The sequence below is a fragment of the Bidens hawaiensis genome, unplaced genomic scaffold (genome assembly GCF_021521415.1).
Source record: "Bidens hawaiensis isolate Kalapana, Puna unplaced genomic scaffold, B.hawaiensis_p1.1 tig00023933_1, whole genome shotgun sequence".
NCBI classification, from domain to species: Eukaryota; Viridiplantae; Streptophyta; class Magnoliopsida; order Asterales; family Asteraceae; genus Bidens; species Bidens hawaiensis.
Genome location: NW_027493765.1, coordinates 72,840 through 87,570, shown reverse-complemented (window position 1 = coordinate 87,570; position 14,731 = coordinate 72,840). Strand labels below are relative to the sequence as shown.

General features: G+C 34.7%; 1 pseudogene across 1 annotated transcript; it reads right to left on the bottom strand.

Annotated features, from left to right (window-relative positions):
• Nucleotides 1–4,845: 4,845 nt before the first annotated feature.
• LOC143568339 (glucan endo-1,3-beta-glucosidase-like) lies at nt 4,846–14,678 on the bottom strand (annotated as a pseudogene). The gene is made up of 6 exons (XR_013141562.1): nt 14,673–14,678; nt 14,370–14,420; nt 8,930–9,570; nt 7,289–7,637; nt 6,078–6,408; nt 4,846–4,921 (listed from the first exon to the last, which is right to left on the bottom strand). The product of XR_013141562.1 is annotated as a glucan endo-1,3-beta-glucosidase-like (transcript).
• Nucleotides 14,679–14,731: the final 53 nt, after the last annotated feature.

The following is a 14,731-nucleotide window of genomic DNA, read 5'->3' as shown; positions in this document are numbered from 1 at the left end:
CGAATATCAAGGTAAAGATTATGCAAACAGACTAAAGGTGTGAAGCTAGATCGTTGATCTAGTTATTTATAAAAAGTTATTCTCGTACTATCAGTCCAAGGTATAGATCAAGCATAAATCAGTGAGACACACTAATCAGACCAAAGGTGAATACGCTCAAACTTTTATAACTCTTTAAATGAGTCTTAAAAATTGTTTACATGGGATTATGTATCCCTAAAACTTTATAAGCAAAGGCAGTCGTCGGCCCTCAGGCTATCGTATACGTTTGTCTGGATCCTTTCATACGTGGGTAGACGGTGGACACACCGCACGACACTTGCTAGTGCCTCCGCCACGTTGGGCCGGACCTAAGTAATGTCCGAGAGGGGATTATCTTGTGTATATTTCTAAAAGTGAGACATCATATATCCTCCTAATGCCATGTGGCTAGGCCTGTAAACGAAACGAATGTCCAGTGAACCGTTCGGTTGAAAGTTCGTTTCTAAAAGTGAGACATCATATATCATTCGTTTAGTAATGTTTGTAAACGTTTGTTTATTTATATTTGGCTATGCTCATCCGTTTACGTTCATTTATGTTTGATAGTTTACCTCTGTTTAGGTCCGTTTGTTCACGTTCGTTAGTATATTCTTTTAAAATCTTTTGGCCCATTACAACTAAATTGATCTGGCATGACTACGAGCTGGCTTAAAAAATGATTTAAGGTAGTAAAACTAGGTGGACAAACTGTTGACATGCAGCTGACCTGGTGTCTTGTTAAATCTGGCCATGTTGATTTTTTTTTGACGAAGGGGAATTGGTATTGGATTGTATGGTGACGCTGTGCAAAAAACAGTCGGTAAACTTTGACCATTTTTTATAATCGTTATAGTCACTCAGTTCGTAAATTTTATGACATGTATAGCTCAGTAATTCGTCGCTTCAATGTTTAGTTTTCTGTTTAGGTTTTAGGCTATTATCTGCACATGCAAACAGATTGATGAATACACAATTGTAGATACCTTAAAACAGTTGAAAGGCTTACAAAGGTTAGTTCTTCAGTCTCCTGGAATAAGTTCGTTAGCAGTAGTGGGTAGATTTAGACCTGGTACTTTTGTACAAAGTACAAACAATGGGATTAGAGGAAGGATTGTAACTTAACTGAATAGAGATCGACTAAAAAAGATTGTAGTACGTGATTCCTTTGTTCTTAGGAGCAGGTTGGGTTGCTTTATTTATACATTTAGAACTAAAAGTGAATAAGCATTAAGCTGACAATCTTTGGTGGCGTGAAGCTGTTGATCACAACAAGATAGAGTTCAAAAGAATCATGGAAGAAAACCGAAAGCAGAGTCGCAATGCTTCAACTTTTTAGATTAATTAATTCAAGTTCAAGGTATGGTTTGTAAAAGAGATCCGAGTCATTTGGCATCATTGCTAAAGACTTCATCTTTCTTCAGATCCAAAAGAAGACTAAAATGAAAATATATTCACAATATTAGAAACGACAAAAGATAGTACGTGTGTATATATACACACACGTTTCAATCACATCACAAACCTGATAAAATGGGTGAACTCCTAAAAAAGATCTGTTTGGCACTTACCGTAATTATAAATCCAAACCAAATATGAACCATAATAGCGTGTACACGTTCTATTAAATGACCCATACATAAATGAAGGTGACGTTTATCATCTTCATCTTTGTAAATAACTAGTAAAAAATACACTCACGTATTGCGACGGGGATTTAGTTTGTATTAGTTTGGTTTATCACGGTACAAATATTCGGTGTTTTAATAGAAAGAGAAAACCTGAAAAATAAAATCATAATATGCCGATAAAAAACGTCAACACATGTTTTGCTACATGTTTTGCTCTTATCGAAAACTATAAAAACAGACGACTTTTGCCTTCTGTTAATTAAACCCAACAAAATGAGTAATAGAAAGGAAGGCCTATTTGGCACTTACGATAATTATAAATCGAAATCAAATATGGACCACATGACCACAACACCGTGTGCATTCTATTAATGGAAAATTCCTAAAATAAGCATTTATGAAAACAAAATTCTAGTTTAAGGTATTATTTGCAAAAAATTTCAAAAATATGTATTATAAACTAGTCGTGACGAGTAGTTTGTAAAAACCAATTCGAGCTTGCCACCTGTCCTTAAACTAACCGTAACGAGCACGTTCACTAATCAATTACCCGTCACGACTAAATAAGTTTCATGCCTTGTAATCATCGTCCACGAGTAATTAATAAGTTCTTTAGTCGCGACGAATAGATTTTATGGTTAAACTAGTCGCGACGAGTAAATTATAAGGTTAAACTAGTCGCGACGAGTTAACTACTAATAAACTACTCGTGTAGGGAATGTAAACCAGGTAAACTAATCGTCGCGACTAAAGGATTTATAAATAACTCGTGGGCGTTGATTACGAGGCATGAAACTTATTTAGTCGTGACGAGTAATTGATTAGTGAACTTGCTCATTACGGTTAGTTTAAGGACACATTGCAACTTTTAATTGATTATACAAACTACTCGTCATGACTAGTTTATAATACTTATTTCTGGAATTTTTTACAAATGATACCTAAAATAAGAACTTTGTTTTCATAAATACTTATTTTGAGAATTTTCCCTTCTATTAAATGACCCATAAATGAAGGTGATGATTAATATCGTCCTTTTCAACCTAATAACTAGTAAAATACAGTCACGTGTTATGGCGGGAATTTAGTTGGTATAGGTAGGTCAATTACGGCATTGACAAGGTACAGGCACTCGATATTACAATTGAAAGAGAAAATCTGGAAAATAAAGTCGAGATATGCCAAGAAAAAACGTCAACATATGTTTTGACTCTTATCGAAAACAATAAAAAACAACTTATGGAGTCCTCCAAACCAAACCCAAACAAAATGGGTAAGAAAGGAAGACATATGTGACATTTACCATAGAAATCAAAACCAAATATGGACCACAATATCGTCATATCGTGTACACGTTCTAGTAAATGACTCGTACATAAATGAAGGTGATGCTAATCGTTCTCTTTAACCTTGTAAATAACTCGTAAAATACTATCATGTGTTGTGGCGGGAATTTGGTGGTATCAATTTAGTCTATTACGGCATTGGCATTGTACATGCACTTGGATATTGCAATAGAAAGTAAAAACCTGAAAAATGAAGTCGTGATATGTCAAGAAAGACGTCAACACGTGTTTTACTTGATCGAAAACTAAAAAAACAAATATCAGTACAGTTTCGATAGTACTGATACGAGTAATTAAATAAGATTTTTAAAGTATATTAAATCAATAAAACTAAATTAAAAAAATACATTAGAATAATAAATTAAAAAAGAAAAAGAAAAGAAACCAAAGCGTCATGCTTCATGAACTTACGTTGTTTTTTTTTTATTTTTCTTTTTTAATTTATTTTTGAACGGCCATGCTTTACGAATGTAGGTCGTAGCAAATACATTTTATGTCCCTTAACTCCACTTAAGCGTCACATCACTCACTTTACCCATTCTACTCCATGTCACTTAAAAAAATGGTTTAACCTCATTTAACCCTTCACAATTAAATTTAAAAGCAATTCTTAAATTATTATGTGTGAGTGTAATAATTTTAAAGTCTGTTAACATTTTAATCTATCTTGTCTTTAACGCTCATTACTAATAAAGAGAATAGTTTTGCTACTCATTAACCAATGTCGAATCTGCTTTAACGCCATGGATTTAAAGTTTACCCCGAAGTCTTATGCGTTGTTTATGCTTCAACTTCTTGTAATAAAATATTAAAAAATTTAAATATACACAATTTCAAAGAAAAGTGTGCATCAAAGCTTCTACATTATGCAATTGAGTTTGTTTTCATCCTTTCACTTTCTCTTCCGTATTTACTTTTCAGTTGAATTGTAAAGCAGATTACACGTGTACACCACAAAGTCCACTTCACATCTTCACCTCATCTCCATCTACTTCACATCACTATTGGAATATATTATTTTCCATCTCCCTCTCACCACTATTGGACTATATTATTGCTAGGTATTATTAATATGAGTTTACAGGCTTACCTTAGATTTCCTTTTTTTTTTTTTAACAACGAACTTCTATTAGGAAAAACCAAAACCCTTCCAATCAAGAAGGTAACAAGGGCCGGAACAAACAACAACACAAACAATAATTACTCAATCAACATCCTTCATCTATCCCAATCTAAATTTAAGCATTTTGCCCTATTTTTAATCCATAGATAGCTAAGAACCTTTATATGTCCAATAACATTCTCAATCTTCAAAGGCTTGTTCTCGGAAATCAGTTTGTTACGGGCCCTCCACGTCTTCACCTTAGAATTTTAGGGTTTACATAGTATTTCTATATATTGTAATTGTAAATACTATTGAATGAAATTATCAATCCAGTATTTTACCATTGTCTTACATGGTATCACAGCCAGACAAGGCTTTATTTCATCTCCGCCACGCTACACTCAAATAAGCCGTCACTTGAGAAAAACCCTATACAGGGTGGTGTGCCGCCGCCTTGTCAGGCCACCGTTCGCTTTTCACTTTTGTTTCTTTTCTGTTTTTCAGTTTTGTTTCAAATAAAGCTTCAATATTTCTTCTTTTTCTCTATCAACTTTAGAAGATGGAACGTCGTGTTAATTCCTATCGCAACATAAATTAATTTTAACTTCATTTTATTATTTTCTACGATTTCACACATGTTTTGTCAAACAACATTAGATTATGTTTTGTGGTGGCACACGGACTGTATAATTGCAAACAATAAGTGTATCATCCAACAATGCAAAGGTTAAACCATACGTTTTGAGACATTCCATTACAAAGAACCCATGGTTACAATTCTTAGATCCACTTCATCTAAATATATTTACATGCACCATTACCTGAAAATGATAAAGAAAATACGTTAGTTAATTAGGGGGTGTTTGTTTTTTCTTCAAACATCTTCAAGGGAGCTAATGTCTGCAGGCGCGCAGACATTACCCTTGAAGACTGTTTGTTTTTTTTCTTAAAACAGATCTGAAGTTATCTTCTTTCATCTTAAAAGAAAAGCAAGGAAATCTTGCTTAAAACATCTTCACAAAAAAACCCTACTCTTCTCCCTTTGCAGCCACCCTCTCATCCACTGCTCCTACCACCGTCCGCCAACACCACCACCCACCGTACGCCGCCACCACCACCCCCGTACCCCGCCGCCACCGTCCACCACCATCCACCGCCACCACCACCGTCCACCACCCACCATCCATCACCACCACCGTCCACCACCCACCATCCATCACCACCACCGTCCGCCACCACCACCACCATCCATCACCCACCACCACCACCATCCATCACCGCCACCACCACCACCATCCATCACCGCCACCACCACCGTCCACCACCCACCATCCATCACCACCACCGTCCACCACCCACCATCCATCACCACCACTGTCCGCCACCACCACCACCGTCCACCACCCACCATCCATCACCACCACCATCCATCACCACCACCAACATCCATCACCACCACCACCATCCATCACCGCCACCACCACCATCCATCACCCACCACCACCACCATCCATCACCACCACCGTCCACCACCAACCAAAACCATCCATCACCACCACCCATTGTCCACCACCACCATCCACCGCCACTACCCACCGTCCGCCGCCACTACCACCATTCACCACCACCACCTTCCACCACCCACCAAAACCAAATCGGCATGGCAAGCAAAGACTAAAAACTAGATGTAACTTGAATAAATGACTTCTATCTTGTGAGATAAGTTTGACAGTTATGCAGACAGTATCAGCTTATAAAAACAAACAGTCTTATATTTTCAGCTTGCAGATCTTCAGACCACATCTTCAGTTGCAGACATGAAAACAGATGAAATCAGCTTGCAGACAGTTTATGTCTGCAAAAACAAACAGCACCTTAGACAAGGCAAAACCCGACTCAACAACACCAGCCCATTTAAAAAGCTACAAATGGGCCAAGATGTATGGGCTGATTGAGAGATTAATGCTATTTACTTACTTGGGTCGGTGGATGCTACAATTCCAGTGTGAGCAAAGTCACAATCAATATCATGACGGCCATGGGCTTGATAATAAGAGTTCATGAGGAATGAAGCGTGTGCTCGCACTGTGTTGGGCTCAAAGCAAGGCCCACCGGGCTGGGTGGGGCTACAATCAACACCATTGCTACATATGTAGTCTATATTGGCTTGAAGTGCAACATCACTAGCATCTGGTTTAGGCACACACCAGCGCTTGCCCGGTCTTGATGGTGGTTTTGAAGGTGTCTTTGGTGATGAGCTCGGTGTTGATGGCGGGTTTGATGGTGATTTTGGTGATGGGCTCATTGTCTGTAATTTATAAGTATCAAATATCAATTCTCAAATTATAACAAGAGTATCATAACAAGTTTATGAATACATGAGTTTCTATAAAAGAAAATACTAATATTTAAATGATCTTATAACGTGACAATTAGAAAGGTGTAAAAGAGATGAGCTACTCAAGTTCGATTCATTAAAAATGTGAATCAACCTAAACTCGTCTGTATACTGTAGCCAAATTAAAAAATATAATAGAAAAGTTTGATCCTGACTTCCCGAGTTTCCAGTCAACGTATCGTGCACCTTTTCTATATGGTTTTCATTTAGTATCTTAAATATATACTTAAAAGTATTATTATCTAATATAAAATTTTGATAAAACATATAATAATATATTTATGTTACATATTAAAATTAAAGTTAGTATAAATAAGAAATAATTTAATAATTTACCAATTAATAAATACAACAAAGACAAGCTTGAAAAACAACACGAGAGAAATTCAGGATTCAGCAATAAAGCTCGAAACAAGGATAGCTCGAGCTCGTTCCAAGCTCTATTTTTAAACTCCACCTTGCACTCTTGCCTGATTGAACTTTATTTTAATTTTAATAGCGGAACATTTAATTTTATTTATTGAAAATTATGTATAAAAATGTATTTAAAAAAATTGTACTTTTCAAAGGAGAGGGAACATCAATAATTGTACCTTTATCAATATTGTATATCGTATCTATTCCTCTTTTCCTTATTCTGATTCGATTCTACATGCCACACGTTTATTTTTTATTTAAATATATTGACGGTGGTAACGATGTCTTTTTTAAGGCTATCTATGTGATGGTGACAGCGATGTCTCTTTTAAAGCTGTGTGTTTCATAAAATCATAAAAACTACACCAGTGACCTGAGGTCCGTGCATTAATCCAACATCATAAACTTGTCTTAAATCGGGTCGAAACAATCCAAAATTCTTCTCATCCAACGACGGCCCTTTAAGATTCTCAATAAACAATGAAAATATGTAAGTTTCAAACTTTCGTCCGGGCATTAATGGTGTTCCGACACCGGAGGTCACTTTTTTTATTAGCCTGCCGTTATAAGCTGCGGCGTTGGCAACATTGGCATGTGTGTTTTGTGGGTCTCCGCCCGACGGCCACCCTGTCTCCACCACTATTATTTCAACGTCTGGGTAACCCAATTTCTTCATGGATACGTATACGGCGTCCATCAGTTGATCGAATTGGTTGGTGTACCTTTGAATTAATAACCAAAAATTTGATTACAAAAGTTACATATTAAAGAACAAATTTTGTTTTTCTAGTTTTACACAATATACAAGTGTTTCTAAAGTTTTTTTTTTTTGGTTTGTTGGTGCCTTTACTTAATTGGCATTCGGCAATGAGTATTACCCGAAACAAGAGATAGTGAGCTTGGGCTAAGCATCATTACATGCAATCGTGGGAGTATGCGATCGATATTTGCCGTTGGATTACCTTGGGTATCTAGACTTTATTCGTTGGTTGTTAAAAAATGAAAAAAAAATACTTTATTTGAAAAAAGTTTTTAAAATACTGAAAGGTCAAAGGGAAAAATTAAATAAAAATGTGTATATCATTTTTTAAACGGTTTAATATTAAAAGTTATAACCAATATAAATGTTAGATTACCTGAAAAAGAAAAGGAAAAAAATTTTAGTTAAAATTTTCAAAACTAAATTCTGTTTACTCTTTTTTTTAATAGCTCAGATGCTATATAAAAAAAATCCGTGAAAGGAGCCGGACCCAAAAGGATTACACCAAAAGAAGAGAGTTTTTTAGTTAGAGCATTCTTATTCAATTCTTTATCTTCATCTCTATAATTACACTAAAAATACTATCTTTTCTATCTCATTTTCAATTAAATAATACTTTTTTATACTTTTATCATTACATTTTCTCTCTCATTCACTCACAACCACTTTCAAAAACATTAAAAAATTATAGAGATGAACAGTGCGCTTTTCCAAATTTAACCATGAACAGTAACATTTTCTCTCTTCTCCTCTCACAACCATTTTTAATCTAAAAAATGAAGAACTCCCTCACATAATTTAGAGAGTCCATTGGAAATGCTCTTATCTTAACTAAGCTTATATTTTGGATTTCTGTTAGAATACCAAGTGAAAGAAAAATAAATTATCAAATCAAAAATTTCTTCACTCCGAATCTCTTTCAGTTGATAATGATAAAGTAGCATATTAATAGCGGTTTTATATGGGGATGCATCAGTTCGTTACCGAAAACTACCAAAATAAAAAACAAGTGAAAATATAAAAAAAATTGCCGTATCGACCTTGACAGGTAGATATGGTATTATTGAAAACACCCAAACCCAAAAAAGAAACCGGTCAAATTGTCAAAATATTGGTCTAAAAATATACTTGAAAAAAAAAGAAGCTCATCCCTCGTTTTATGGAAAAGTTTAGAAAAGATAATGCAAAATAAATCAACTAAACCATAAACAAATAAATAAATTCATTAAAAGAACAACACAAATTAAAGCATACCTTTTCCCGGTTGCTTTGTCATACAACCCGGCATTAGGCTTGAACAAACAATAGCTCTCATTCCTGGGCGTGTACGCATAATATGTATACGGGTTAACCATAAACGCCGATTTCGTCTCTCGATGAAACCGAAGGATCGGTGCAAGGTTCCCAACATCCCACCCGGGTCAAAAAGACGCCTTACTAGGCGGATTAGACCTCAAAAGAATACTCAACGAATGCGGGGTAGAAACCTTTACATCTTTAATCCCACTTTTAATTAATGTAGCATGTAGTACTCTCATAGCAAGCACTAGACTGTCCACAATATTTTGTGGGCCCCAGTGTAGTACCTCACTACCAACACAAATGTAATGTATTTTGGTGATGGGATGGAATGGTTTTATATTGGTGTGGACCCACCTACGTGCGGTCCACGGGTTCGTTAGAGACGGGATGTCACCGTTGGGGACGGTAACAGAGACGAGGATGCCAGTGTTAGCAAAGGCTTTTAATATGTCCAGGTTGGCGTCGAATATACGTACGCGGTCGATCGTGGTGTTGGATTTGAGGAATTGTGCGACGGCGGATGGGGGTGGGAGGTTGTCGCCAATGGTGCCATAGTTGACACCGATGGCGGTGGCTGCGGGGACGAGAAGGAGAGGAGGTGGTGGAGGTTTGGAATAGGCATTGTTGTTGTAGGTGGAATTTAGGGGGTTTTGGAGTGATTTATTGGGTAGGAAATATACTTTTGTGAGTATTGGGAGAAAGGTTGAATAAAAAGGGAGGAATGTGTGACAAGGGTATGGGTTTTGTGAAAGCAAAGAATCTAAAGGGGATTCAATTTCAAACTACAAAATACTACTTTGAAATGAAGATTAAAAAAAGCATAATCTCTAGCATGTGATGTCAGAATATATAAAAACAAAAACTGTACATGTGATGTTAGTTACAAATTTATTTGTAAGTTGTAACGGTCGAATCTAAATCCTTTGTCTGATGTTATATTCAAAGACCATCCATTTGATTTGATGTGTGAACAATTTTTATATGTCTTGTATAGAGTTATACGAGTCGTTAGCACACATTTATTGACATACATACGGAGGTGATATGATAACTTTTTTCATTCTATACGAGCGGTATAGGATTCCTGGCCTGTATAGCTCACTTACCACATCTGACCTATACAAGTCGTATATGGGCTATACGACTCGTATAGATAACGTGTCAGCCTTCACTTTTATCGATGATTTATAATTATTTTCTGGTCTATACGAGCCGTATAGATGATATACGACCCGTACAAAACCAGGCCAAAATCAAGCCTTGTAACTGAGCCAAAATCGGCCTCGGCTCGGCTCGAGTCATGGCTCGGCTCTTTGGCTCGATCTTAAGCTCGTTTAATTTCAAAATCGAGCTAGAGCCTAGCTAAGTTGCCTCGTTTAATTTCGATCCCGAGCTCAAAACCAACCTGGTTCGACTCGGGCTCGACTCATGAACACACTTTCCAATCATATAAGATTTGTGTGTTGCTTTGTAAGGTTATACCAAAAGTTGTTTGACTGACTGTTATATTTGGATATAAGTCTAAAACATGATAGATTTGTGCAATGATTTATGATTTTCTATCGAAAGTTGTTTGACTAATTGTAATATTGGGATTTAAGAATCTAATGAAAATAATATAACTAAGCGTTTAAGTTTTTCAATTTTTATCTTTCTTGATTTTTCTTAGTCTCTTTTCTCTTATTATCTAGATCATGTAGTAGTTTTGTAAGTTTTAAATGAATGGAGTTTTTTACATCGATTTTTAACGATAAATTATCAAGAAAGTAATTTGATTGAAAATTGTGGAGTTCGCGAAGTGAAAATTGTTGAATTACCGACGATGAAAATTATGGATCGCATGACAAATAACTCATATATGTGTCAACCAAAACGGATCGCATGACAACATCTTAAAAGCCGTTACCCCTAAACGCTCAAGTTGTTCGTAGTTGTTTGATTACTATGGAGCAAAATATTTACTTTTAAATTACGTGTTTCTATTTTATAACCAACTCGGTTGTTATCTTTTATTTTGTAATTTTAAAATAATTAAAAAAAAGCCTATACGAATCAAATAGCCGCTATACGAGTCATATAGCCTTATACGACTTTTATAGGAGCTATATGATACAAGGAAACAAGACCTGACACTAGCTGACACAACATACCTCTGCACCTATACAACTCGTATAGCCCCTATACAAGTCGTATAGGTTCTTCTGATATTTGAATAACCTTCCTTGTATAACCCAAGCCTTTTTCTATTACAAACACAAGTGTTCAAAGGATCATTCCACTTTGATTGTATTTAGATTAAATTTATCTTCACAAAACATTTATTGTAAGAAAACATCTTTTAGTATTTGTTACAATAATTAATAACTTCTATAACCGATATTCCAAAGGTAGGAAAGATGTCTTATAATTTCGATATCACTGTACATGTCAAGTTAATGCTTAAGAATCTTCTTTTCCGCGTTATACAAATCAAGAGATAGAACTCACATAATCTCGATGACTATGATGAATCACTGTCAAAAAATGAACCATACATAAAGTCGCCATATTCCTAAATGATTTTAGTGCTAATCTCGATCAACAAATTTTGGAATTTGAATAAATGCAAAAGTATTAAATCAAACCTCTTCTTTTTTTTTTTTTGCTTTTTTTTTTAATATTGTTGTAACCCGAACATGATGTGTTGAAAAATTCCAAGTGAGGATAGAGCAAATTAGCAGCGAGGAGCGAAAATACAACATATTAACTAAATCGCTTTCGAAGATAAAATTTATGAATATGAGGGAGCTACTTGGAGTTGAAAAGCTTTCTAGTTTAGATTGGGAATTATGGGGTGGATGTTGGGCTTAACTCCCGACTCAAACAAAGCAGTTTGGATTGGGCCAAAACTATTTCGACCCCAACTAGTTTTTACTCGAACCAAGATAACCTTTTTATGTTGTTCTAACACAACATTTTGTCCAAGAGGGACAAAATGGTAAATGACAAGTTGTTTATACATCAAAGGTTGTAGCAAATACACCACATATTTTCTTAACCATCTTAAAAATTAATCATCATGAAACTCCTTTGTCTTAAGAGGTGTACCAAACCGGGTTTTTTTTTCAAATAAGGTTGGTTTTAAAACCGGTACGCTTATTCAATGTCAGAACCACTATACGAACCACCGGGCTCGGGTGGTTTGGAAACCGGTTTGGTGAGTACCGTGTTTGGTTCTAAACCGGTTATTTTGTGCATCTCTACTGTCTCATCATTTTTTTTCTCCAAACTTTTTTATGTATTGTTCTTGGGTTGGGCTGGGCTGGGCTGGGCTGGGCTGGGCTGTTAGTTTATCAAAGATTGATGCTCCCTAATGTCACTTGGGAGGTCATTTCATAAGGAATTTATGGGCCTATTGCAAGCCCAAATGATTACTATTGGATTGCAAAGTCATCCCCTTCTAGACCTCCTAGTGCTGCTTTTGATTGATATGAATATGCCAAGTATAAAAAGATATTAATGTAACTATAATATATGTGCACGAGTAAGTTCATAACACGTCACAATAATCTACCAGGTATCTTTGGTGCGGTGTTAAAACGAATCATTGAGTTTGTGGATTAGAAAGATGAAAAAAGGCAACTTTTTCAAACAAAGTTAGAGTATCTAAATGTGTGTCATATAAAAGATAAGGAATTAAAGTAATTGATTACATAAAAGTATGGAGATAAGTAATAGAAAATGGAAGTGGGAATTTATAGTGGACACTTATTTATTAAATTATTTTTATTCTATAGTTTATCATTACTCATAATATTTTATTATACTATTTGGTCTATAAAAGTAATATAACATCGTTCTCATGTATTTTTCAAGTCAATGACGAATAAACCCAATGTACCCCGTCCTAACATTATTTGATAAGAAAACATGTTAGAATATATATGTATTTGTTAAAAAGAAAAAATAAAACCAAAAAAAAATCATATTTTTTCTTACTTCAAACTTGACAAGTGTGCTATTAAATATAAAATAAAATTGTATTTACAAAAACTACTCATTAGAGACTGTTAATGAAAAATCATCCCCGCAATACACTTTTATGGATGACCCGAAGATTTATACTTTTCATTTTTCAATTAGTTCCACTCTACTTCTACACAACTTGACAAGTGTGCTAAGAAAAGATAATTAAGGGAGTTTAATATTTTTCTAATGGTTGACTTAAAGATGCATAATCTATCTTATATTATCTCATTTCTTAAAAACAAATCTAACTTTACTAATAAAAAATAATAATGAGAATGATGTGGCAATCTCAAATTCATTGTTTGTCTAATCTGTCTTCTCATTCATTCTACCTATTCATGAGTTATGGACAAAACCATTTTATTAAATGAGTTATAATTTTCTTTCTAATATTTCATCTCATTCATATCAATCCATGGTTCAAAATAATTTTGATAAAAGGTTATAATTTTCTAATTCCCCATCTAATTTATCATACATATCCATGGGTCATAGGTCAAAACAATTTTGACAAATGGGTTATAATTTTCTTTCTAATCTCTAATCTCATTTATCATAGTTATCCATGGGTAAGAAGTCAAAACAATTTTAATAAATGTTGTATATTGTTGTAAACCTGTAATGGTTCATCTCATTCTAACTTCTAAATTTGAGAATATAGACTTCTTACTATTTGTAGTATATATTTTATTTTCTTCTTACCTTTAATTTTGTTCATTTCTTTAACAAAAAACGTATATTAACAAATCCCGTGTAATACATGGGTTCAAAAGCTAGCATAACAAATAAAATGTTAAATAAATAGCATACTAAATTGACCATTTCATTTATTCCATATATAACATTAAGTTTGGGTGAATAGTTCCTCAACCTTACTAATTTACATGATTTATTTTGTTGTTTTATAAATTAATTCACATATTAAACTAATCAAATAACTAAGCAAGTTATATTTTTTTTGGTTTATCTTCATATCGGTACCTCCAATAGCTCGTGATTCTGGTAGCAGAAATTTGAACGTTATGTAATAAAAAAACAAAGAAACGACACATTTCAATACCCTTTTATTACACATGACTATATTTTTGGGTAACCTCTTTCGTTTTCTATAGTGAATACATCAAAATCAAAAACTTTGCACCCGACACATTATTTAAGTAAAAATTTAACCAAATGCCATTTAATAAATTCCAAATGACCTTTTCGCTTTTGTTTTATACGCAGTGGATCTTTACTGACTGAATTCCCACCACCGCATAGCGCAGGTTGAACCGCACCATTTCTAGCTCTAGCTTTCATGCGTTCTCGAGTAACAAGGGCCATTCGTTACAAAATCAAAAGTCATAATTCAGGGGCCCTAACCGTAAAGTGACTGAAAAAGTAGTAATAATAGCACAAAGCCAGTCAAACTCGAGGAACAGTACGGAACACAATACTAATAATAATATCTAGCAAGAATGTAGCAGCAAACTCTGTGCTGTCAAATTCTTAACCTTCACTGGATTCCTCAATCCCCACCATATTTCATAAATCAAAATTGTTTAAAAAACAAAAAAAAAATAACTATTAAAGAATTAATGGAAGTGGGTCAGCATTTTTTGGCTTTAGCTTTGTTTTCGAAGGATTCTCTACAAAACTAAAATAATATTCAAAAGGTAATAATAATTAGTTTGTTTTCATATTGAACACGCATCTGGTGTGGGTTTTTGTTCACACCCGCCCACTGTTTGTCTAAATGCCTCTGTG